This window comes from Aptenodytes patagonicus, chromosome Z (genome assembly GCF_965638725.1).
Source record: "Aptenodytes patagonicus chromosome Z, bAptPat1.pri.cur, whole genome shotgun sequence".
NCBI lineage: Eukaryota > Metazoa > Chordata > Aves > Sphenisciformes > Spheniscidae > Aptenodytes > Aptenodytes patagonicus.
Genome location: NC_134982.1, coordinates 25,676,007 through 25,701,469, shown reverse-complemented (window position 1 = coordinate 25,701,469; position 25,463 = coordinate 25,676,007). Strand labels below are relative to the sequence as shown.

Here is a 25,463-nt window from a genome sequence, read left to right as displayed (position 1 = left end):
CAATTTTCTGCAAGGAATTCTTCTCCAGAAAACTTACCGTTAAAAGAAAAGACAGCATGTGGGTGTAACCGATCATTTGGAAGATATTTATAACGCTCCTGCTAGAGGCTTGTCCTGTTGGACTCATGACATTAAGCAATCCCAGCTTAGAGATTGAGTAGAAAGATGGCAATAACGCACCTCTGCCAATGTTTAATGTTTTTGTAACTGGGGGAAGATGTGAAGTGGCAAAATGAGTTTGTTTCACACTTGCTCTGGACTTCCATATGTGCCTAAGGATCTTCCTTGCTCTGGATAATGCAGCCATTCCCAAATGAACAAAGCTTCTGTTCTACACAAAGGTGTTCACTTGCTCTCCCCCTCTCCCTCCATGTACATATATTTGTTAAATACACAGTCACATTGTCATATCATCCCCTTTCTGGTCCTCTGCAGTGACACTCCAGCTGGTACTCTGACCTCAGAAGACAGAAGCAAGTTCCTGAGATGGTCTCATCTGCTCTGAGCACTGCCATCCTTCATCCCAGGCTTGTGCACTTCGTCTAAACAGGCAAATGATCAACAGCTTGGCAGGTCAGTATTTTGATGAAATTATCTTCAGCCCTCTGAATCCTGATGCTTAATGACCATTCTCTGGCAACCTCTGTCTTCAGTGCAAAAGAGTCTGCATTTTTATATCAGGATAGCTAACTCATAATAAAATGTGATCCATTAGCCATTTTCCTATTATAACTAGTCCGACAAAAAATAAGAGCATGCATGAATTTGCCACAAACTTTTACAGTAAGAACATGGTACAGTGCTGGAAATGATTGCCCAAAGATACTCCTGAACATCTATCCTTGTAGGCTTTCAAGGCTCAGCTAGACAAAGCTGTGGCTGACCTGGTCTAGCATCAGATGATACTCCCATTTTGAGCAAGAGTTTTAACTGGGTGATCTCCAGAAATCCCTTCCAAGCAATATTTCTAATCTCCTATGAATGTATGTGTCTAGAAAAGTAAAAACTACATGTACATTGTCTCTAGAAGTCTCTGTTAATTGTCTTGACATAAAACCCAAAACATTTATTTTCAGTGGAGATGAACTTGGGCAAGAATGATCAGCCATGTTAAAAGAGTGGTAGCAGCAGCTGTTCTATTAACACAGCAAGATGGTGAAAGAATAAATGCACCATCTTTGTAATCCTGTTCTATCTATGGAGATATTTGATTGTTTTCTAATGACTTTTTAATCAGCTTATGTGAAATAAATTATAAGCAGGAAATCTCAATAGGAACCTCAGCAATAAAGCAGGAAGAGATGCATGTCTGCATCTCAGTTTTGCAAAGGAATTTAGTTTGATTTATTGGATGTGATTTCCACTACCTCATGCCTTGCACAAGCATGTGCAAAGTGGGGGCAAAGGAAGTGTAAAATCTGGCTATTCCCATTTGGGGCCACCCGGGGCTGAACACAGCATCTATCCACATCAGCCATGGGAAGGCACAGTCTTCCCCAAAGCAGCATGTCTTCCCGTGCCTGCCCCATGCCAGGCTGATGTGCAGGGCTGCTCTGTCTGGAGGGAAGGGCTGCCATACAAAGACAGCAGCCAAGGACACTTTTTCTGATTCCTCAAAAAAAGCACAGATAAATCATCTCAGACTGCTCTGGCATGAACTTATCCTTGTCTACAGTTGAAACTATTACTGGAGATTATATGCTGGGAAAAACCCCAAATGAAGGAGGCTTGAAAAGTGTAGGGGTTTGGAAAATACTTTGCAAAAAAAATCCTCCCAGGTAGGCTTTATAAATCCCGACAACCAAACACACTTCTTATTGCTCCAATTCACCATAGCATTAAGGGCCCATCTTACTTTCCGTCTGCCTGAAGGATGCAGTGTAACTTGAGAAAAGTTCTTTGCCACTCCAGAAAAGTAAAATATCTGTATTGAATTGCTGGTTTTCCTAACTCCACCTCTAGGAATGACATTTACAGTAAAGCACATACAAAGAAACTTCCTATAAATGTAACACTAAAGACAATATTTAGTCAGTCATTGAGAAATGAACAAATGAGTTTTCCACTCATGTTATTGTAGTTGGTAAAGGTTTACATTCTGATTCTTATAAAAAGATTTATATAGTGCTGTAAATTTATAAAGCACTTTCCAAACATAGATAAGACATATTCCCTGTCAAAAATGTCATGGAACACAAATGCAAGAGGAGATGCAGGAGGAATCCTTAGAAAGAATTAGGGACTAGAGAGTCTTGAAAGCATGTGTTAAGTGGATACCAGTGCTCTGGAAAACACATAGCCTGATTCTTCAACTTCTTGCATCAGATCATACAGGTACAAATCAATTTCTTGAGGGACCTGATTTCTGCTCGACACCAATAAAAGCAGAAAGATCCTGCTTCTTTCATTCTGGCACCAAAAAAAATATTTAGAAATTAGCAGCAGGTAGAAACTGACCACTAGATTTCAACCAGAGATTCAAAACTGGATATGTTCAAAACCAAACCAAAATCTTAAATATCCTGAACCGAAAACCAAAACCCAATTTTGTGACAAAGACCATTTCTAAAATGGGCTTTTGCAGAATTAAAATTCAAAACTTCATGAAGAGATTCAATCTTGAGTCCAGTTTTGGATCCAGACTTCTGACCTAGACCAACTATGCTAGAGATTTAAGGATGCCTTCCATGCTGTTCCACAGTTGATGAGACTTGGGAGCTCAGGGCTGCTTGAAGTTACTGAGCTAGCACAAAACACTTGCAGCATTCTGCAGAATTAACATTAGAAATGTTTGTTAGAACAATTCTGTTCAAGCTGTATATTTTCTCTCTTCTTACTGGATTTTGCTGCTGCAGCAGTTCTTCTTAGAAACATTCCATTTAATTTTAGATGAGTCAATGAACCGGTAAAACTCCATTCCATGAAAGCTTGTTTAAAAGTCTCAGCTTTAAAATCTCTAAAATACTGCTGTTAAGCTCTATGATTTATTCCCAGGCCCTGGGCTTGGGTCTTCGGCTGGGAAACATTTTGTCCAACTCTGTTACTTTAAATATGAAACCCTGCTTGTGCAGTCACAGTATCCTCCAATAGGGAAGGAAAAGAAAGTGCTTCAAACAAACAAGCAAACAAACAAAGACTGAAGGAGAGATTAAGAGGGAAGGAGTGCCCTGAATGCGTCTTTTCTGCATCCAAATCATGATCTGAAAACCACACCAGTTTAAAGCAACCTTTACACAACTCTCACTTATTTCCAAATTGGCATCAGCAACTTATGGCAAGGATCACACCCATTTTCTGGTGCATCAATATTTCCTGAAACCCTGAAGGTTAAAATGCAAGTCTGTGTGGTAGATAAAAAAAATATAATAAAAGTTGTCAGAGCCCTTTGGATAGCTCACTTCCTTTATTAACCTTTCTGTCAGCAGGATCCCTGGCCAGATTTCAGTAAAGGAAAAGATTCAGAATTTCTCATGGGAAAAAAGTTGGCTTTTCTGACAATATTAAGAAAGAATATTAATATAATAATAATTCAAATCTGCACATTGGGGCCAAGCTCTTTTACAGCTCTGCAGTGAGCTCTGAGCTCCTCAGACCCCACATTTTCAGTTACGTGAAGCAAACACCTGTGGGGTTTTGGCGGTCTGCCCTGCTGAAGTGTGGAAAGTTGAAAGACTTCCAGGGCACAAAGCCACTGTCTTATCCTTTCCTTATCACATGCCTCCTTCACACACAATACTTTTCCAGTTCTTCTAATGTTACTGCTACTTTCTTGATCATCTTTGGAGTCTCCCGACCAAGGAGGGTGACAGTGGTGCCACCTGCCACCCCACCCACTGTACCTCCTAGAGGCCCTGTGTTACACCTCAGCTGCAGTCCCACCTCCTCAAGGGTGCCCAGAAGTGGATTCAGCATTCATGAGTGGCTTTTAGGGAATTATCTAGCACAGGCATTCCAGGACAAACGATGGCATGGCTTGCTTCAGTCCAATCAGCGTGATTTTAGCCTCTGCCTTTCTTCTGAGCCTCTTTGGAAAAATTAGAGGAAAATATTAGAGGGACAAGACACACAGAGCAAGTAGGTGATATCTACCTGGGGCTGAAATCTGGACATTCAAACATGGAGAGAATCCTGACTTGCACAGAAAGGCAAGGGGAAATAATCAGAGAGAGAACACTGAGCATAACTCTATAGCAAAATAGGAGCAACAAGAATAGTCTCAAAAACAAGACTTGCCAAATTTTTTTATAATATTCACCTAACATTCAAAATGCCTGCAGTGTTCCTAAGTGGTCTGCCAGCTTTCACAATCAAGAGCTGCTGTGCAGAATCTAAGCCAGGTTTTCAAAGGCATTTTGGTGTCTGAAGATGCAGGGAGTATCTAGCAGGGCTCACAAATGTGGCAATCACTAATTCCAGCTGCAACTTCAGATTAATGGCACCCATCTGCTAGGGTGCTTTTAAAATTCAGTGAAGATGTTTTATGCATTTTAAGACAACAAGGTAAATTTGAAAACCTGGACCTTTTACTGTCTGGTGAGACACTCAGTTTAGCAAAGCCTGTGGCAGCACCCATATATTCCTGGGGATCTGAGGTTGCAGACCCAAGCTCAGGCTGCACAAAATGCCCAAGGAACCTCCAAGGCGACTTAAAATTACCTTTGCTCCTGGCTTCTGGCTAGCTATTCATTTCCTTTTGCTAATGAGTCTTGTAAATGAGTCCTGACTGTGCATGTAAGACACAAGAACATCCTATTTGTTCTGCTGTATCTAGAGTTAGGTCTTGATTTGATAATTACATGTTTATCACACTAAGAAGCAAAGAAACTAATTGTTTTTCTGCAAATGCAGCAGTATAAAGTTTGTGTTTCTAAAACAAGTCATTTTAGAAATATTGAGAACCAAAAAGCATGTATGGAAAAATCTTCCCAAATTAATTGGCCTGTGTTTTTTTCTATGAACTATTTCTTTCCCAAGGTCTTTCGTTTCCCAAGAAACCAGCTGCCACTTGGCCAAAACGTTTGGTATTCCCGGCAAGCTGGTTCTGTTTGGGATTAACTGACAAGGCTGCTGGAGATAATGGTCATCAGAGAGATTGAGGTTACTCTATGGTGCTGTTGAAGCTGAGTGTGTTCCTTTAGGTTGATTTTTACTCTAGGCCAATTTTGAGAATCCTTCAAGTTTGACGAAAAAACACTTGTGCCTCTCTGGAAACACTTTTTATAAAGCCCAACGGAGCCTCCAAAGTGCAGTCAGCTGGTATTATTTATCCAGATCATTGTATGCAACCACACTTCTTATTCATCCCTTTAGCCACAAAACCTTGATTTTTACATGGTGCTACAGGGGAGAGATGTTTCTTACTACATTTCCTACAGCTTAGCCTGCAAAAGCACCATGCAGCAGTGCCTTTACATAGGTATTGCTACTGGCAGATGAAGTTGCTAAGCCACTATCCATCGTATTTGCGAAGTCGTGGCAGTCCAGTGAAGTTCCCACTGACTGGAAAAGGGGAAACATAACCCCCATTTATAAAAAGGGAAAAAAGGAAGACCCGGGGAACTACAGGCCAGTCAGTCTCACGTCTGTGCCTGGGAAGATCATGGAAAAGATCCTCCTGGAAGCTATGCTAAGGCACACGGAGGACAGGGAGGTGATTTGAGACAGCCAGCATGGCTCCACCAAGGGCAAGTCCTGCCTGACCAACCTAGTGGCCTTCTATGATGGAGTGACTACATCAGTGGACATGGGAAGAGCTATGGATGTTGTCTATCTGGACTTCTGTAAGGCCTTTGACACAGTCCCCCACAACATCCTTCTCTCTAAATTGGAAAGATATGGATTTGATTCTGGACTGCCCAGTGGATGAGGAATTGGTTGGATGGTCGCATCCAGAGGGTAGTGGTCGACGGCTCAATGTCCAGATGGGAATTGGTGACAAGTGGTGTCCCTCAGGGGTGCATACTGGGACCAGTACTGTTTAGTATCTTCATCAATGACATAGACAGGGGGATCGAGTGCACCCTCAGCAAGTTTGCAGATGACACCAAGCTGAGTGGTGCAGTCGACACACCAGAGGGACGGGATGCCATCCAGAGGGACCTGGACAAGCTCGAGAAGTGGGCCCATGTTGACCCTCAGGAGGTTCAACAAGGCCAAGTGCAAGGTCCTGCACCTGGGTTGGGGCAACCCCTGGTATCAATACAGGCTGGGGGATGAAGGGATTGAGAGTAGCCCTACTGAGAAGGATTTGGGGGTACTGGTGGAGGAAAAGCTGGACATGAGCCAGCAATGTGCGCTCGCAGCCCAGAAGGCCAACCGTGTCCTGGGCTGCATCCAAAGAAGCGTGGCCAGCAGGTTGAGGGAGGTGATTCTGCCCCTCTGCTCTGCTCTGCTCTGCTGAGACCCCACCTGGAGTACTGTGTCCAGCTCTGGAGTTCTCAGTACCAGAAAGACATGGGCCTGTTGGAGCAGGTCCAGAGGAGGGCCACGAAAATGATCAGGGGGATGGAACACCTCTCCTCTGAAGAAAGGCTGAGAGAGTTGGGGTTGTTCAGCCTGGAGAGGAGAAGGCTTTGGGGAGACCTTATGGCAGCCTATCAGTACTTAAAGGGGGCTTATGAGAAAGACGAGGACAACTTTTTAGCAGGGCCTGTTGCAACAGGACAAGGGGGAATGGCTTTAAACTAAAGGAGGTTAGATTCAGACTAGATATGAGGAAGAAATTTTTTATGCTGAGGGTGGTGAAACACTGGCACAGGTTGCCCAGAGAGGTGGTGGATGCCCCATCCCTGGAAACATTCAAGGTCAGGTTGGACGGGGCTCTGAGCAACCTGATCTAGTTGAAGATGTCGCTGCCCATGGCAGGGGGGTTGGACTAGACGACCTTTAGAGGTCCCTTCCAACCTAAACTATTCTATGATTCTATGATTGAAGACAGGCCAAGAGTGATCATCATTTAAATACCAACATTGTTCTACTGGGGGGGGAACCCCAAAAAACACTAAAAACAAAACCCGAGAAGCATTCCATGTTCATGTTTTGCCAAGTGTGTACCAGTGCACCCATTTACAATCATCCTGACTTATCTTTTAAAAGTATCTTTGCCCATCCCAGTGGTAGAGGAGATTCTTAGTCATATGACTTAGTTTTAGGTAGTCCTGCGAGGAGCAGGGAGTTGGACTCCATGATCCTTATGGGTCCCTTCCAACTCAAGATATTCTATAATACTATGATACTATGTCACATCAAAAGAAGGCATAAATCTACAGCCATCCTCATTGCAAACTTTGGTATCTCTAGTGACTATGCCTAGCACTGTTTCATTAATAAGTTACAGCAAGTTACATACATGTTATGTCTTTCCTCTGCATTCACCCCTTTGGAGAGGAACCACCAACTAGGAGAGCAGCTCTGCTACTGTGGGCAGTAAATGTCAACTGCCTTGAGGATAGCTGGCTGATTACGTCAGTCTGGCTTTCCTCCCTGTCCCCAGCTAAAATCATGTTACGAAACAGATGCAATGCACAGAAATTTTTCCCCAATATTATTTTGTCCTTTAAGCTACAAACACTATTCTCAGAAGAATATAGCTGAGAATGGAAGAAGTAAAACCAGTTTTCATGGAAAGATCTTCCTAAACTTTGGAGCTCTTGAACCTGTGTGGAGATCTGGCTCTTATGAAGTCAGCCTCAGGGTTTCAGTTCAGGGTACCTCAGATTTCTTTTCTCAGCTCTTTTCATGTCAAGGTACTTAGCACTGGTCTAGTACATGCTAGGTACCTTACAGCTGTGCATGGGATCACATAGTTAGGATAACTCACCTGTGAGGCCAATGACCCATCACCACCCTGCTACTGCATCGAGTAATTTGATTTGAAATGTATAAACAATTTTGGGAGCAGAATCAGGACCCCCGTGTCTTCCCTCCCATCTGATAGCCATTCCCTCCTCCCTTTGCACACCTCCCTCCATTACTCACCTATTGTTTTCTTGAATAAGTAGTTGCTGTAACTCTTTTTTATGAGAACGTTAATCCTTCTGATGCAAGTTAGGTGTGCCCTGGGAACACCTACTGGACGGAGCTCTCCTGTTCGCAAAGACACCTGGTTCTTTGTTCCAGTAAGCTTGGGTATCAGTTCAGTTTTAAATTTCTCTGCCCTGCCAAGGTTGGGGCACATTGGGAATGAAAAGAAGCAAAACATGAGGCATCTAGGAAAGCTTCCATTAAAAAGTGAGATGCCAGTGGAGTTTAGGTGAGCAGGGCATTTCAAAATGTTTGGGGATTATATATCTAAATTATGCTTAAGTCCGAGATGAAGTGCATAAGTCTATGCCTGGATGTAGCTGTTAGGACCATGGGAAAATTTATGGGTGTTAGCCTTGATGCTTATGGATACTGGGCACCTCTGGATTAGACAGCAACCTGATGAGCTTAGAGAATACTTTAAGAGGAAATTTCAGTGCCCAAAGAGACAGTTAGATATGAGCTGACAAGTGAGGCTTTTTGTAGATCTAAATATTTCCCTGTCTGCAGTTCAAAACCCTTATGGCTTATCTATTACACAACTCACATAAAAAACTTTCCACTGCAAATATTCAACACGCTGTGTTTTTCAGGACAGTGCTACCACAGTTGCATTGTGGTTGATTGCTTCAAAATAGTAGTAGTATACATTTACTTACATGTATGGAGAAATACACACACACATGCACACATACACATACACATACATGAGCACTGTCAGATTAAAAGAGTTAAAAATACTACCACATTGTATTTTTCAACTTGCTTCTCACCAACAACTAGAAAAAAACAAGTTCTGGAATGATGAAAGAATCAAATTAATGAGCCAAATTCTCAAGTAATGTAAGATGTCAGAGCTACTAGATGAAGGTTGGCCCAATATATTTAAAATGAGGTGAAATTTCAGGGAAAATTTTGAGTATCATATTATTCTTTCTAGTTCATAACAATTTTCCAGGTATGCAATTTCAGACATATTCCTCATCATGGGTAATTAACAGATTGTAAGCAGCATCTCATTTCCTTTCTTTTATTTTTCTGATCTTCGCTATACTTGCATTATCTCTGCTCCTCCACCACTCCACCTGGCAGTCTTGGTCTACTTATAATTTCTGTTCTGGCTATCTGTATTTACAATTGAGCAGTATTTAAAATCTCAAAGGTAAACTCATACCTGTTCCAGTACGCCCTTCAGCATATTAATACGCTGAATATGGCTGTATCTACACCAGCAATACAGCCTGCCCTCTGATTCCCAAAAACATGTTAAATGGCCCTGTGTCCTTACACAAAATTTGCCAGTTCCCTGAAAACTTGAGAAAGACTTTAGTGCTCTCTGGGGATATGTGCTCAAGACCAGTGTCCTAGTACTCCTAAATTCCTTTCCTTTCTTTCCTTGCTTTACAGAGAAAAGGGTAAAGTTATTTTCCTGCCCTGTTCTACTGACATTGTAGATCTGACTGCCATCTTTGACCATCTAAAACATTTTGCTGCAAGCTTGAAGGAGTGCAGAAAGCACCTGCATCCACTTTACTACTATTTGTTAAATTGCATAGCTGCACTACCGAAACATTTGGGATGTTGTGGACCTCTATGTGTAATACCATGAGTAACACTGCTTCAATTGAATAATTACATCATCAAAGACAAAAAGTATTTTGTATGACCCCTATTTTACTTGGGCCATGAATAAAGTCTTACACAGGTTATGATCACTATAAAATGGAAAAACCTAAGTGTTAGAACAAGTCACAAAGCACACAGTGTTCCAAAGAATAAGCCAAAGTCCCAATTACAACATGAAAGGAATACATAATTTGCCTATATAGAAAGGAACCCTTGTCCCCAAAATTTGTGTAGTACCATAAATACATGGAGCATCACATGGACCAGACACAAAGTATGTACTTCAGGCAACCGGTGAAAAACCAAGATGGCAAAAAATCAAGTACAGTTGCTGGCCACAGGAACTGTGAATTTTTCTAATTCCTTCTTTTACCTTTTCAGAAAAAGTTCTGGTTCCACACGCAGGCTATATTAACCGTTCTCTTTGGGTTTTACACAAGCTTCACTGCCATGGTATCTTCTGAACAACAACTACAAATAGCTTCTTTGATACCTGATTATTTTAAGGTTTTCATTAGATCAGAGAGTTTAGAAAAGGAAAAGAAGTATTGATTCAGCTTTGGCCAGTTAGGGATTATAGCCTCTGTTCAACATGGTTCTTTACTATGGAGAGCAGGAATCGTTCACAAGTCCATACAGCCATTCAGAAAGAAATTCCTTGGTGTGCAACCATCCCAGTTTGTCAACATCTGACCAATATGTCATCGGAGATCCATCACCATCTGAGGAGCAGAATATTGATTTCTCCATGGACACCTGAGGAAAGGACACTTGAACGAGAGTGTGCACAACAGTGAGAGAAGTCACAGCCACACAGGAGATTCTTCATTTTTAGTGTCATGATCAATGGTCACCTGGTCAGATGAGAGCCCTGATCTTTCTTGTCCCCCCTCTTTTTGTCTTTCCAGCCATTCAGCTTCCCACCACCCTTCCTCCATTTCTGCTATGTAGTATCAGGAGGATTTCCTGCTTACTCAAGATACACTGGAAATAACACAATAAACATGTGCTTTGGCCTGTCAATACATGTGGTTGAGAGTGTGCTTTTCAGCATCTCCAACACCTTCTCATGATGCTGTCCTCAAGCCCTCTAGTGCCCCATTCTCTGCACACTCCATATTATTTTTTTCTAGTTCACAATAATGCCCAGTTTGCTGATCACGCCCCTCTCTCTCTCTGCTCCTTCCAACATACTATCTCACTCCTATATCTCCTCTTCTTATGAAATTACTCCAGCATTACCAGGCACACAGGAAGTGCTGATGACTATTACCTGCAGTCACAGCTGATCTACCTGATCTTCTTCCTCTGTAGCTGCAGCTTATAATGAACATATAAAGCAATTTCCAGCTGCTCTCCCCAAGAAATAGAAAGCATGGAAAGAAAGGAGTCAGAGATGTGTCCTGCCAGTTCTCCGCAGACCACAAGTAAATGCTTTATGAACCAGAGTGGAACCAGGAGCCACAGCCTGAGCCTTAGCAGGACTCCATTACTTCTAATTACATACTGGGTTTGCCCCACAGATGTTTCCCTTTCCTTCTGAGGGGACAGGATGACTAGAAGACAATCCTCATCACACCTTCTCTTTAATCACACCTAGCCAAGAGCATATATTTCATTCCTGGAAAATTTTCCCATAAGCCTGTTCCTCTGGCGCTTAAATATTTTTGTGGTTCTTTTAATAGTACAACAGGAAATACAACCAAAGTAGATGGAGTAAAATTGAGCTGACTTCAAGAAGTCCAGATGTTTGGAAGGTATACAAATGTCTAGATCAAAATCACTTTTTGGTCTAGAAGTCAATCTGGAAAAGCATGCCAAGAATATTAACAAAGCTAATTTTGGTAGTTTTTCTGATTTTATCTCTCTTGGAAATGCTAGAAAACCAGCCTTTGACTTTTCCATTTGGAGTCCCACAAAAATCAAGGAAGTGGAAAGGCAGAGGAAACAATAAAAGTCAATGGTTGGTTTGTTTGAGGCTTGAGAAGAGACTCATGACAGTTTATATCTCTGTCCATTTGCACATCCCTAATTTAGGACTCCTGTCAAGCTTCTTTTAAAGCACAGCTCTTAGTCAGCCTCTCTGTGACACCTGCTGTGATAAGCAGTGGTCAGCTGAAGCTTAATCTGGGCACTTGAGCTCTTATTTGTCCCCTCAAGTCCTCTCTCTCTCTCGCAGATGTGTCTATGGTTACCATGAAGAGCAGCTCCAGTCCTGCTTGACACCTCATGTAGCCAAAAGCAGCACTTTCAACCCGAAGACACTGCTCAGCCCACGTGTCCAGAGCACTTCAAAATATTCCAGCTGGCTGCACCCAACCTGCCTAAGACACTGCCCGTGTCATCCAGGCACCCACAGCATGATGGAACTATGCTGTTTGCCAGCTCCTCTCTTGAGGACAGCAATGCCTTTTCCTCCAGCATTGCCAGACGAAGCCACGTCACGCTTTCAGCACTCATAACACTGCTGTGAAGATCAGTTGCTTATTTATGTTAAGTCACCTCCATGGGCTAGTCCTTGCCTGCCAAATCCAGTATAAGTGCCTCACCTCAGCTTTAAAGTCCCTTGTGCTCTACCCCAGGTCTCACTCACCTCTCGCTTGCTGACTTCTGCCTCCAGGGGGGCATTTTCAAACCAAAGCTTTTGCTCTTCCTTCCATATTTTCCTTTCTGTCAGACAGCTTCCCAAGTAAATACCCATGGCATTATCGCCTCATCTTTCTTTGAATCCTGCCTTAAAACTTGACTTCACTCTGAAACCCACAAAAATCTTGGCACTGGCCAGAGTGCCTGTTTGCAGATACCACAGCCATTTTTGCTGCCCAAAGTACAGCAGAAGGGAACAGGAGGCAAACCCTCCTTTTGTGAGAGGGAGGGCTGGTGGGTGAGATCCTGACACAAGCAAAGCACAGGCTGCCTCTCCCCCCTTTCTCTCTTTGCCCAGGCCAGGCACTCCAGCAGCAGCATCTTTTGCAGATCCCGTGAGGCGCAGCGATGTTAGGAGGCAGCAGCAGGACAGCCTGCGAAGCTGGGACATGCCCCGCACAGCAGAGCCACAGCTCAGGACTCACCCCATGCTGTGGTCAAAGCTCAGCAGTCATCCCAATCCTTTTGACGAGAACATCATATTTTCCACAAGCTCCTTCTTTACCCTTGCCTGATGTTTCTACCCAGCTTTTTCTAAAGAACAGAGAGAGGTCAAAAATGCATCTCAGAGAGGTTTTTGATAATCTGATCTGAAGTCCACTGGAATTTTTCTACTGATCTCAAATAGGATTTTTGCTGGGGACTACAAATAATGTGCTGCCTCTTGAGATACCATAAGGAGTTTTACTCAGAGCACAAACATAGATCTCCATGAACATGGCTTCCACTGGGCTAGCACACATCTCATTCCCAGTGAGCAGTGCCTGTGTCAATTGTCCATTAAAAAAATCTGTAATTTGGTCAAATTTACATGCCAGGCGCAAGGCAGTCACATTTAGTATAAATGTAGAGTATACATTTTATTATTATATAGTATAGACATAATTTATATGTAAGTATAAATTAAAAAAAATAAGCATTTAGAAATCTGTATAATTTAAACTTATACACACGGAGAGGTTCATAGGCTTACCTTTTGGGCAACCCAGGCTGCAGGATGCCAAACCACACATCCCACAACCTTTTTTTTGTATGAGACCCTCATGTTTAAAAGCCATGCAGTGTCTTTAAACTGAGAGGTGACTGTATTAACAAAGACATGGGGCAACTCAGGCAGGAGTTGTAGGCTTTTCTGGAATACTTCATGGGCTACTGTTGACTGGACAGGGTGGTGGCAGTTTGTGATACTGTTTGCAATCCTTAGAATCACATTTCTGGTACAAACATTCATAACTGTGCATTGGGAATAACTTGTTTCTCATTCATCACGGTCTGTGCTTCACAGACATCAGAATTTCACCCTCAACTCCATTTTCTGAACTGCCGCCTGGAATTTATTTTCTTTAGTCTGGAGGCAGATGGTTGCTTTTAGACTCCTGAAGCCCTTATGCGAACACCCCACTGATTTCCACAGGGGATCTCCCTGGACCGAGAGTGCAGGCTTTGATCCGCCGTGAGCAACAGGAAAGGGCAGAATCAATTACAAATTGTTCCCCTCTGCTTTATTAACCTCTACACTTTGGGGCTGGAGGTGAGGGCTGTGGCGGGGGGGCCAGCAGCCATCTGCACTGGCTATCGTTTCCCCTCAGAAGAAAGGCAGAAATGCAGGGTGAGCCTGTCATGGACAGCAAGCTTGCAACTGTGCTGTCAGCGGTGTTGGGGATGCCCTGCACATGCAAAGCCTATCACCCATATAAACTGCATCCCCAAAGGTTTCACAGAGGCCAGAACTACACCTACAAACCTGGTAAAGAACCAAACCGCTTCAGTGGCATTACCGTCCCAGGTTGAGCAGGGAGCTGAAGGCGATTCTTGCTTCTGCTGAGCTCCTCGGACTTGGAACTAGTTGCCCACCCTCTCTCTGCCATACTTTTCCATCTGTGAAATGAATTTCCATTTTCTTCCCATTAAACAGGAGCAGAGGAGGAGGGACTTTTGATAGAAGGATCTAAATACATAATCATACTCTGCGAAACACTCAGAACACTATAGATTGAATTAATTTAATTGTTTTGGCTCAGACAACTCCTTCTTGAGCAGTAAATGTTTAATTTCAACATCCTGTAAATGAACTCCTTTGACTTCATAGAAATGCTTTGTTTAGGTGTTTATCTGAAGTTTATGTTTTTAAATGGTTAAAGGAAAAGAAACAAGAAATATTTTTTGTTGAGGCAAAGCAAAATATTTGCTTCACTTGACATTACTTTATTGTCACCTTTTTGTTTCTATTCGTATGAAAACCCCATCTGCAGACCAGCTCCCAGTCAACACCCCTCTTCCCTTCCCTCCAGTTTTACAGTTAGGCCCACAAGTGGCAGAAGCAGGAGTACAGCGCTTCAGGAGCTGTCAGCCAGGTGTGCACAGTCCTTGCACAACAGGACCACGAGCAAAGCACAGCTCTCCAGGCTTGGCTGGAAAACTACAAAAAAATACAAATAAAATCAACAGCAGCAGTAACGTATGCTTCATAAGAACAGGGAGGCATAGAAAGGTATCACCGTAAGGGAACAAGGTTTTCAGACTAATATTTGGCAATAGGAACTAGAAGAAATTCACAGCTTTACCAAGATAGCAATAAAAAGACCAAAAAAACAAGATCACAAAATAGTGGTTCCTAGGTCACTGATATTAAGCAAAGTGGTAAAAAAAGGTAAAGACAATCACTGTTTCTCAATTTAATGTTTTTAGTCTAAATTTAAAATGTTGGATTATTACACAGACAATTGGGGTTTTTTATTTCTTAATGATCTCAGAGAAGACATAACTTACACAGCTGTAGGAAGGGTAAGGATGGCTCAGAGCTCAAGAGCTGGAAAGAGGGCAAAATGAAGGGTAAGGGGAAAGGACAAGAGGCAGCTTGCAGAGAGGGCATGAGAGGGTGAAGGGAAACACAAATTTTCTGTGCATTGTTTTTCCCACTTAAAATTTAAACACCTAATAAGCTTCCCTCAAAAGTTAGGGAAATCATAGTTTCTAGCTGCTTATCTGGAAACTGTAAATAATGTCATAAAATTTTCAGGTGAAATTTATTAGATAATTTTGCATCTGTGAAAGATGTTTTCAATCCTGAACTCTATTTTTGAAAGATACAGGAAGATATGAAAACTAATAACCCCTGATATTGGAATTCTACAAGTTCTATACTCCTGGGATTTTTCCTTTTTTTTTTTTTTTCTTGCAGGGCTATGCCTCTGTTTCGAAACCTCCAAGCCCTTTCTTATCTATCTTTAAGCATAGCAGATATGTGTGTGTGTGTGTGTGTTTATTTTGACCTATGGCTATGTAGAAAGGAAATGAAAAGTTTTATTGAAAAATCTCTTTGGTAATAATGCCATTTTGGGGGATTTATTTTTCCCTTTCATAGGATAATCTGACCTATTTGATGGCAAAGACCCTGTGCTGGAAATGCCTGAAAAGGCACACAGGATGGCATCTGTATTGATTAGTTAAATGTAATGAAAAACACCAAGTTTCCCTGCAAGCCACAGGCAGGTTTCTCAGGTGCCCTGGGCCCCATCTCTACTTCAAATAGCGTTTTTTAAAAGAGATTAGTGTGCATTGTTGCACAGTTTGTACTAAGCTAATCCTGTGGGAATACATTTGGTTTTGATCGTAAAATACTGAATACATAATACAAGTCTTCACTGCCTTCCCAAGCAAACAAGCTTGCCCTTCCAGTCGGCACTGGATCCTGCACCCCACAACCTGGGGTGCCCGATGGGGTGCTCAGCTTGGGCGCAGCATGCACACATGTCCCTGCCCAGCGCTGGCGGGGAAGATGGGGGTTTGCAGTGGCTCCTTTCCTCTTGCTTTTCACGCGGGCATGATTGCCACAGCTGGCATTGTGGTGGGATCCACGGGATGGGAAAAGATGCAGGACAGTATGGGGAGGATGGGAGCATTCAGTCATAAAGAGGGCACCTGTTGCAAATACATGCGCACAGAAATACCATGAAGCAGGCTGCCCAGGGAATTTCATGGTTAGTTCCGTGTTTTGAAGAACAAGAGGCATTATCTGAATGGGTTTAAGTAACAATGCAGCTGTGAACTCAGTATGCCCCAGGGGCTTAAGTAACATAAACCTACAACATGACATTCACAGTGACCCTCTAAATAATTTTCAGTTCATAGCAATTAATTCACATGTGTCAGGCATTTGCTAATGTAAATGGTTTTCATGTAATTAAAGACCACAGTTCAATACTTGAGCTCAGTAGAGCAATTACAGTCACAAAGCCACACACAAAATCCTGACTGTGAAGAAAAAAAGTCTTTGCGATGCTTTACCTTGCATAAGGCAAACCCAGGACTGTGGCATGCACAGGCAAAAGATAATCATAGAAAACACCCGAGGCTCCCTGACCCACCGGCTGGTATATCTCAGCTCTGCCCCACCCCAGGGCCAGCATTTAGCAGGGACCAGGGGGTCTGTTGCACTGAGTGGCAGCACCCCGTTCCCCACGCCTGTTGCCTCCCATAGGCGCAGTCACCGTGCTGGGGGAAGGGGCTGCCTCTTTAGCCTGGGCCTGCACAGGTGCAGGGATCCCCTCATAGGGGTGAAGCCTGAAGGCAGCGTGTGTGTGAGGGCAGCAGTGGGGCTGGTGGAAGAGCCATAGCATGGCCCCTGCTCTGCCAGCTCAGCCCAGTGCTTCCCCTGCACTGGGGGACACTGCGCTGACACTGTCTGGCCCTTGCAAAAAGGGGTGGCTCTGACCCAATGGTCCCACCCTCTCCTCGTGCCAAAGCTACCAAGCCTGTGGCTATGCTGATAGTGAGAGGAGGGAGCTGATCTGGCAGAAAAGTAACTGGGACTAAACTCAAAGCTTCATTTTCAACCAAACCAGGTCTCAAATCCAGCCCAAGAGAGAGTGGTACGAATACAGTGCAGAAGAAAAGAGGCAATGACAACCAGGGGGAAGGAAGGACCATTTCTTGAAGCAGCAGCACCATAAGATCAGCATAAAATGACTTTCAGGTTATTCATAAAGATGGGAATAAATGCTCCTCTAATCTCACTCTGCAATCTACAGATGGGTCATGCAATGTAAGAACAACAGGACAATAACATTAGGGATGTTGTGATGGGCTCCTTAATGATCTGGGTTTGGTAACTGGCTTATCGCCACCTCACTGCAGTATGTCACCAATCCACCCACACACCTCCTTTCCTTATTTAACCACAGAGCTATTCCTCCCTTGCCTGCAAGGGACAAAAACCCAACGAGTGGGCTAGAAAAGTAAGAAAAAATAATATTTCATCTAGTTTAACAGAAACAAAACAACTGAATTCCAGTCTGAGTAAAGCAAAGTTGTCTAAACACATAAAGCCAACCTGCTTTGAATGGACATGCAATCTGAGGTTCCCTAGTGCTGACAGTACTGTGAAACCTGTATGAACAGAGAAAATGGAGCTGAATACAACCAGTTCTAGATCTGCAGCACTGTCCTGTACAGTGTCAATAAAACACACTTACGCACAAAACCTATTGAAATACTCCCCACTGCTTGCAGGTTTCACAGAACAAGGGTGGAATTTCTGCAAACACATTTATTTTCATGGCACTGTTCAGAGTCCTCAAGCCCAAACCTCTGCTCAGGGCAGGGCCAGCTCTGAAGCTGGATCCAGCTTCGATGCTGGACCAAGTTGCCCAGGGTCTTCAAGCATCTCCAAGGCTGGGGATACCAGGCCTCTCCAGGCAACCAATGCTTGACAGAGGTTCTGACAGAGGCTCTTCATATAATCCTTCCGAAGGCCAAAAGGGCCAAGAATATAGAGAGCTCTGGAAGAAAATTTGGAGTTTATACACTTACGCCGAGGCCGGTGATGGGGGTCTCAATGCAGTCTGGTGCCAGCCAGTGTGCGGGAAGGCAACTTGGCCTGTCAAAATCTTAGAAACCTGATTTTCCAGCCAGCTATGGTTTGTGTTAGCCGGTGGCAGACTGGGAGACCTGGAGCTTCCTCTCCCTCCTTCTCAGCCCTGTCTCTTGTGCCTGAAGTCAGCTTTTAGCTTGAGCAGACACCGAGCTCAGCTGCTTGGCCCTTTCCCTGCCACCCCAAAACATCACCTGGGAGGAGAGGACCATGCTCCGGCCACTGGCACAGACATAGGGTAGAAAGCTGCTGGCTTTTGCCTTTTCCAGCTGAAGCCTTTGCTGAGGAGCAGCTGGTAGCACACACCGGTGGCTCCCCATCCCCTGGAGAGACACCTCCTCACCCAGTAAGGAAAGCCACAGGGGGTTGTCATCCTTTTTTTAAGAAGGTTCATTTAGACCATGTTTCAAAAGTGACACCAAGGTGCTGCGCTTGTCATGGGCGTGATGGAAGGAGAAGCCACAAAAGAGCTCTGAAAATGCAGGAGAAGGAACTGAGAATTAAGAAACCAGAGTAAATACTGAGGTGTGTAGGCTGCTTTCCATCTAAATCAACAGGGACTGTGTCGTTGGCTTCAGTGAAGCCAGACTTTCACCCAAGCACCGGTGGTGCTGGGGAAGGGATAGCAGAAAGATTTCATTATCCAAATAAACAGGGTGATCCAGTTTCTTCAACTTACTTCAAACTGGAGGCTAATGTTCAAATAATTAAAAGGCTGTTATGCATCGGTCATCATGATCTGTGACTCATGCTTTGCACAGTTCAATCAAGTTGCTTTTAAATCAGTCAACAGACTTCTTACTGATTGCTGGAGCATGTCAGGGCTTCCTACTTGTTTCAAGAAAACATTTTACAGGCATGCCCTGCTCTCATCTTCAAGGTTTCTTAATGCAGCTTTCTCTGCAAACCTAACCCAACTGCACTGAGCTTGTAAGTCTTCAGAAAGGAAAACAACATTTACGGTAGCAATGAGATATTAAAAGAGGAATTAAAAACAAAGAAGACACTGCCTGTGTAACTCTTTAGAGATCCCTTGTCAGTAGTGGTGGGAAGCTTTCTGAGGGGTCCATTTCAAACTCAGCAACAGCTGCCTTACAGAGGTTGAACACAGTGACCAAAAAGAAAACAGTTTTCCTTTTGCTAACAGCAGAGAGATTTCGTAACTGTTGCTTCTGCAAACAACAATCCTCTGACCTTCAAAAAGCACGCCTAAAATTGCCGCAGACCGTTTTCCCAGGTACACAGCTAAGTGGGCAAATTTTCAAAGCAGGGAGCATTTCTGTGGGCTCTAATGGAGTGCGATGAGAACTGCTGCAAATTATCACCCAACATGCATCTAGCACCATACATACACAACTGGGTTCTGAGGAAAATGTTTGCTATTAAATGTAATTAATATCTACCTAATCATTAATGCATAATAACTCTCATTATATACTAGGAATCCTAGATTTCCCAGCATTAATTAGCCACAGAAGGCATGACCAGAAGATATCACTGATGTCAACAATTTAATATGATTCAAATATACATGAATAATGAGAATGTTCACAATAATACTGTACAATCAGCTATTTCCTATGAATCGGGGGGGGGGGGGGGAGTATTATAATGTAGCATCAACCACGTATTTGGTAACAGGGGTTAATCAGAAGCTTCCCACATGGCTGGCTGTTTCCTGACCGCCCAGTGCAGATTTATTTCTCCCTCTTCCTTCCAAGGGTGAGGTGCTGGCCTCTCCACGCCGGACTGCTCTGCTGGACAGACCAGTTAAGATATTTGGCAATTTCCAAGTGACTATTAAATTACCCGTGCATATTTTTGACCTAGTTATAAAATATAATCACTGGGCAATATCCAGGAGAATGCAGAAGACTGATAATAAATTGCAGATCCTGTGTCACTAGTTCAAAAATCCAACCCTGGCAGTAAGCTAGGCTAATTTTCTGACAGTTGTTTTCACAGCCTTTTTAACCCAAAGGAGCAGGGAGCGGCAGAGCACACACCCCTGCACTGGAGCTGGGCAAGCAGGCTGCCCCGCTAGCACTGGGACTGCCTGCTCCACAGCACCATCGAAAGAAATGGAAAATTCTTCTTCAGACAGACACTCTTGAAGAAATGTGATAATTCAACATCAACTGGGAATGGGGATAGAGTTCAGAAAAAAAGGATTGCTCTTTTTTTTTTTGTTACTTTTGCAGATTTTGTTACTCTGTTTGGCATTGTCCAAATACTGTCAGTTTTTCACCAGCTTTGGGTTGGTTTTTTTTTTCACAGTCACTTCTTTATTTTTCCACAACCAAAATGGAAAGAAAGGAGAGGTAAAGAAGTGAAAAAACAAAGTTTTATTGATTTTTTCCAAAGAAAAACCCAAAATTCCCAGCAGAATTTTTTGTTTCCCTCAAAAATCATTGAGTGAACCTTGTGGGCAGCTCTTCTTACAACTTTTGGATTCCCCACAAAGAAGAAAGCTTATTGCTGTACCAAAAGCCATAGGGCACTAGAAAGTCTCCCATCCAGCAAATTCACTGCACAGGTCACCGGGGTCTTCTAATGCCTCCATTGCTAAAGCTTAACTTTATCATGGGCATGGCGATGCCAAGACCCATGTTTTACCATCCTGCCATGAAACATAACTCCTGCAAATGAAACCCGTGCTAGCAAAAACCAGTGCAGCCTCCCATTCAAATGCTGCTATTACTTTTGCCAAGCGTGAACAGGAAAATTTGATTTGAGCCCTCCCCTCTCTGCCCTGATATTCCTTTTCCACTGTTTATGAAATTCAGACTTCATTTTCTGTGTGGCCTGTATTATGTCCCATGTTTCTCTTTCCAGCGAGGATGGCCCAGCATGAGCGGCAGCCCACTTTGGCAAACAGCAGCTGACACAGCACACCTCCTTCCCAGTGGGAAGAGCCCCTCTCCCACCAGGGAAATGCTCCAGCTGCAGCCAGCAGAGCTTTCTGCAGTGCAGACAGCCAGCATGCTCTGGGCTTACTCCATTGCCATTGTGCCATGGTGTAGATAACACTGCTGAGCAGTGAGAGGGGTGAGTGCCACTACGGCTGTGCTGTGGTTTAACCTCAGCCAGCAACTGAGCACCACACAGCTGGTGGGATGGGGGAGAGAATTGGAAGAGTAAAAGTGATAAAACTTGATATTGAGAGTTGAGATAAAAACAGTTTAATAATTGAAATAATAATAATAATAATAATAATAATAATAATAATAATAATAATAATAAAAAAAATAATAATAATAATAAAGAATATATCAATCAAGTGATGCACAATGCAATTGCTCACCACCCCCGGACCGGTGCCCAGCCAGTCCCCAGGCAGCGGCCCCCCGGGCCAGCTTTTCCCCAGTTGATGTACTGAGCATGACATCACATGGTATGGAATGTCCCTTTGGCCAGTTTGGGTCAGCTGTCCTGGCTGGGCCCCCTCCCAGCTTCTCGCTGGCAGGGCATGAGAAGCTGAAAAGTCCTTGACTAGTGTAAGCATGACTTAGCAACAACTGAAACATCGGTGTGTTATCAACATTAATCTCATGCTAAATCCAAAACACAGCACTGTACCAGCTACTAGGACGGAAATTAACTCTATCCCAGATGAAACCAGGACAGACTGAAAGCCCCATCTCAGCAGGGCATTGTCCTCTGCTCAGTGCTGGAAGAGGCCCAACACCCAAGCCCCCACAGCCACCTCTGTTGATGCTCAGGGATAAAGATGTCATTATACATCCTGTTGACAAGGGGGAGAACTGCCCTCTGACAATTTTTCATTGCTGTTAAAAGGACTAAAATTTTGACTTTCTCTGAAGTTTGAGACTCCAATCACATTAATTCTGCCCCACAGGCATGGGGCAGCAGAAAGAATACAAACATGGGAGCAGGGAGAGGCTCAGTAAAAAGTAAAAGAGATGTCAAAGACAAACATTAATAAAGAAGATTTCGACACAGACTTTGCACCCGTTCAGGCTAGCTAATGTGATACTCTGTATGAACACTCTTGCTCCAGTTTAAGAGTGCCTTTGTCCACTTTAGCTTAAACCTGTTCCCAATCAGCTAATGCAAAGCTGAGATAAACCTGGATTAAATGAAGACTGGAATGTACAGAGAAGGACTACTTGGAAATTGTGTCCCAAGGCACACGCTTACTTCAGCTGGCTGAAGCACTGATTTATATGATGCTGTTTCAGGATTGAAAGTACATATTAATAGAAAAGTCATATCAACATTTAATTGAATGTACAGGATATTTTGGAAGACCTTTCTTCGGTTGTTTTTTTATAAAGCATTTCATGAGACTGCGATCCTTGAGAAATACTAGAACCAAGAAAAACACTAAATGATACTAAAATGATGGCAATAGTTATTGTATCTAAAGGACAACAAAGAGCTGCATGCAATCTGAATGGCAGAGGATCAAAAAGGTCCTGATTTTTTATAATTTTCATGCTAAAAAAGCCCCAGCTATTTTTCCCTTTAATAACCAGCATTTCCAATATAATAGAACATGCCAGGGAAAGAATATATCCTGGAGTGCTATGGGTGGCTTTACAAGTCCTGAACGATCAGATAAATAACTCGTAGCCCAGTGACTGGGGAAATGAGCCAGATGTTCTGGACCCCCCAGCGTGGACCCATGACCACTCATGCCAATGCCCAGAGAGACCAGGTCACACAGGGTCCCGGCTGCTGGGTGCCCAGCTGCCTGGTCTGAGGTAGGCGGCTTGAACTCAGCTCCGATTTGCACCAGTCATGACCTATGTACAATTAATTTAATGGCCTGATTTCATTTGCGAATGGAGTTGTGCTGTCTGGGTTGCAAAACATAATTCCATTTATGTTGGAAGGTATACCAGAGAGATTAGCTGAATAGCCAAAGACTGGCTTTATCATCTTTTCACAGATTGTACCCTTCCCTGCTGGGATCACGGTGACAAGGAAACAGCAGAAGTTTGCACTTTCTCTTCTAATATTGTAAAAAAAACCCCAAGGGGAAGGACAGAAGGAAACAACCCCCCTTGGTCTCCTTCAGATGAGGAGATGGAAAGGTCAACTGAGATTATTGAGCTTCGTTTCAGGGCTGCAGGACATGCTGTTCATATCATTAATCCTGCATGGCTATTCCTATGCCCCAGACCTGCTTGGTATTCATTCCACTTGCAAAGAATAACGATAATTTTAGGTATCTTCAGTCCAAGACACACAAATCACAACTATTAGTTATTTCATTTCAAGTTAACATTGTCCCACAGTTAATATCAAAACTAATCTTTTATATGGATATTTATAAAATTGCCTGTAACATGCTAGCAATAGATTTCAGCATTTTAACTTTCAGTTCTCAGAGTACCACTAAGACAGATTCATGTGAGAAAATAACCTGTAATTAGGTTGGCCAGACAAAATTGTGGAGAAACCTATAACAGTGTTACCGAGTTTATGTCTGGGACTTCATGCCACCGTGCTAGGGCAGCGGTGAGATGATTTGAAGCATTTAGACTTTTCCCATCTTGACCAATGTCCTTCTCCATCACCATCCACTGAGTCCACTTGAACAATTTTGAAATGAACAAATACATGTGAGAGCAAAATCTGGCTGGTTAAATGTTCGTGGAAAGCAATTATAAGGGACTTGCTGGCAAGTTCAGCCTTAGTTCCCTTCCAACTCCATATGCGTACTTCTAGGAGAGGGTATGTAGTTGTTCTATTTCCAGCTCCTGCAGCTATGTCTCAATTTGTGGTTTGCAAAATTAGAAATTAATGAAGTATGCTGGCAATAGGAGGAGTCCTTGAGAGAAAAATCCAGCAATAAAAGGTTGGTAATTGCCGCCAAACAAGGAACTGACGGATAGCACACCATGCTGGTTGCAGGTAGGTAGGCAAAGTGACTCATGAAGTAGGCTATATAAAGGGATGAGTAATCAGTGAAAACAGAGTGAAAGAACAAATTGTCTCGCATGAGAAAGGAAGCTGCTGCTGGAGATCACCCATCTAGGACACAGAAGCAGTAATGAAAAATTTGTTGGAGTAGAATAAAGAAGGGTAATGGAAGAAAGCAATAGAGCAGCAGTTCCCAGTCCCAATTTGTTCAAGAACTAACATCACTCACAGCCGCTGCAGCAATTCCTGGCCATGGGCAAAGGAGGAGGCAGTCAGTTCTTTAAGCAACGTGCTCTGACCCATCTTGCACATCTGCAGCGGCGTGTAGAGGGGATGGAGGCAGAGAGCCTATTGCAGATGGTAGTTAGAGGTGCATCTGTTCTGGGCCCATGGATAAAGCCAATCAGACAGTGCAGATTTGGAAGTGAAGAGGAACATGCAGTATTTTGAGGCAGAAACACTGTCATGGTGTTTGGATGTTAGAGCACGAACATCCATGTGGTCAACTGTCACTGCAGAGGACAGCAGAGCTCAGAGTTACTAAGAGGGTTTCTTCCCAGACTCCAGTAAAGCAGCTGTGCGCTCCAGTGCCATTGCCCCTACCCCTGCTCCAAGGAGTCCCACTGTTGTGCACTCCCCTGGCTGCACACACAGCAGCAGGGGACCCACCACTTTTCTGCACACACCCAGAGCTGGGGGAAGATGAAGTTGGTTTCCCCGATAAGGGGACACCACACGGAGCCGGGACAGGCCAGCACATCCAGGAGCACAGCGGCAGTTGCACCCACTGTGAGATAAAACATGCTGTGACTTTTCCCTTATTTGGATAGGTATGGTCCAGTTATATGTTAAATGAAAGCCAGACCATCTCTCCTCTGACTGTGATTATTGAATCACAGTCAATAACAGAGACAGGGAATACTCTGATACTTCAACCCTCTGATATGTTGTTTACCCAGTTCTCTCAGACTCTGCTAAATCTTAAGCTATTCTCCCAGTAATTTTGTATATTTGGACTGTATATCCAAGCAAGGCTTTGGAGTTAATCACGACACTAGTCATTGGGACTGAACAGGAATGGGATGGACTTGTCCTTGTTCTCAGACGGGATAAGCCTACCCATTAGGAGAAAGTTTCCCGGTTCATGCTCTCGGATTTGAAAAACGAAACTCCATATCTGCACTATCGTTGCTTAGACTCTGATCCCATAAACACTTTCACTAAACATTTGCAAAGAAGAGGAAACACAGCCAAATCCTACTGTTATTGTGAGCAACAATCCTATTACAGGACATTTATGTTTTCTGCATGTTCCACTGGGAGAGAGGTCCCTTTAAAGCTTTCAATATGATTTAAGCACAAATGCTTTTTATATAGGTCAGGAAAGAGAAAGGTAATTTCCCCT

The 25,463-nt window shown here is 43.4% G+C and overlaps 1 long non-coding RNA gene across 1 annotated transcript in view; it reads right to left on the bottom strand.

Moving 5' to 3' along the window:
• Positions 1–14,474: 14,474 nt before the first annotated feature.
• Positions 14,475–25,463, bottom strand: part of LOC143173165 (uncharacterized) — a 75,993-nt gene continuing 65,004 nt past the window's right edge. Inside the window, exon 3 of the long non-coding RNA XR_012997482.1 lies at positions 14,475–14,713. This is a non-coding gene — a long non-coding RNA (uncharacterized LOC143173165). The remainder of the gene's footprint in view (positions 14,714–25,463) is intronic.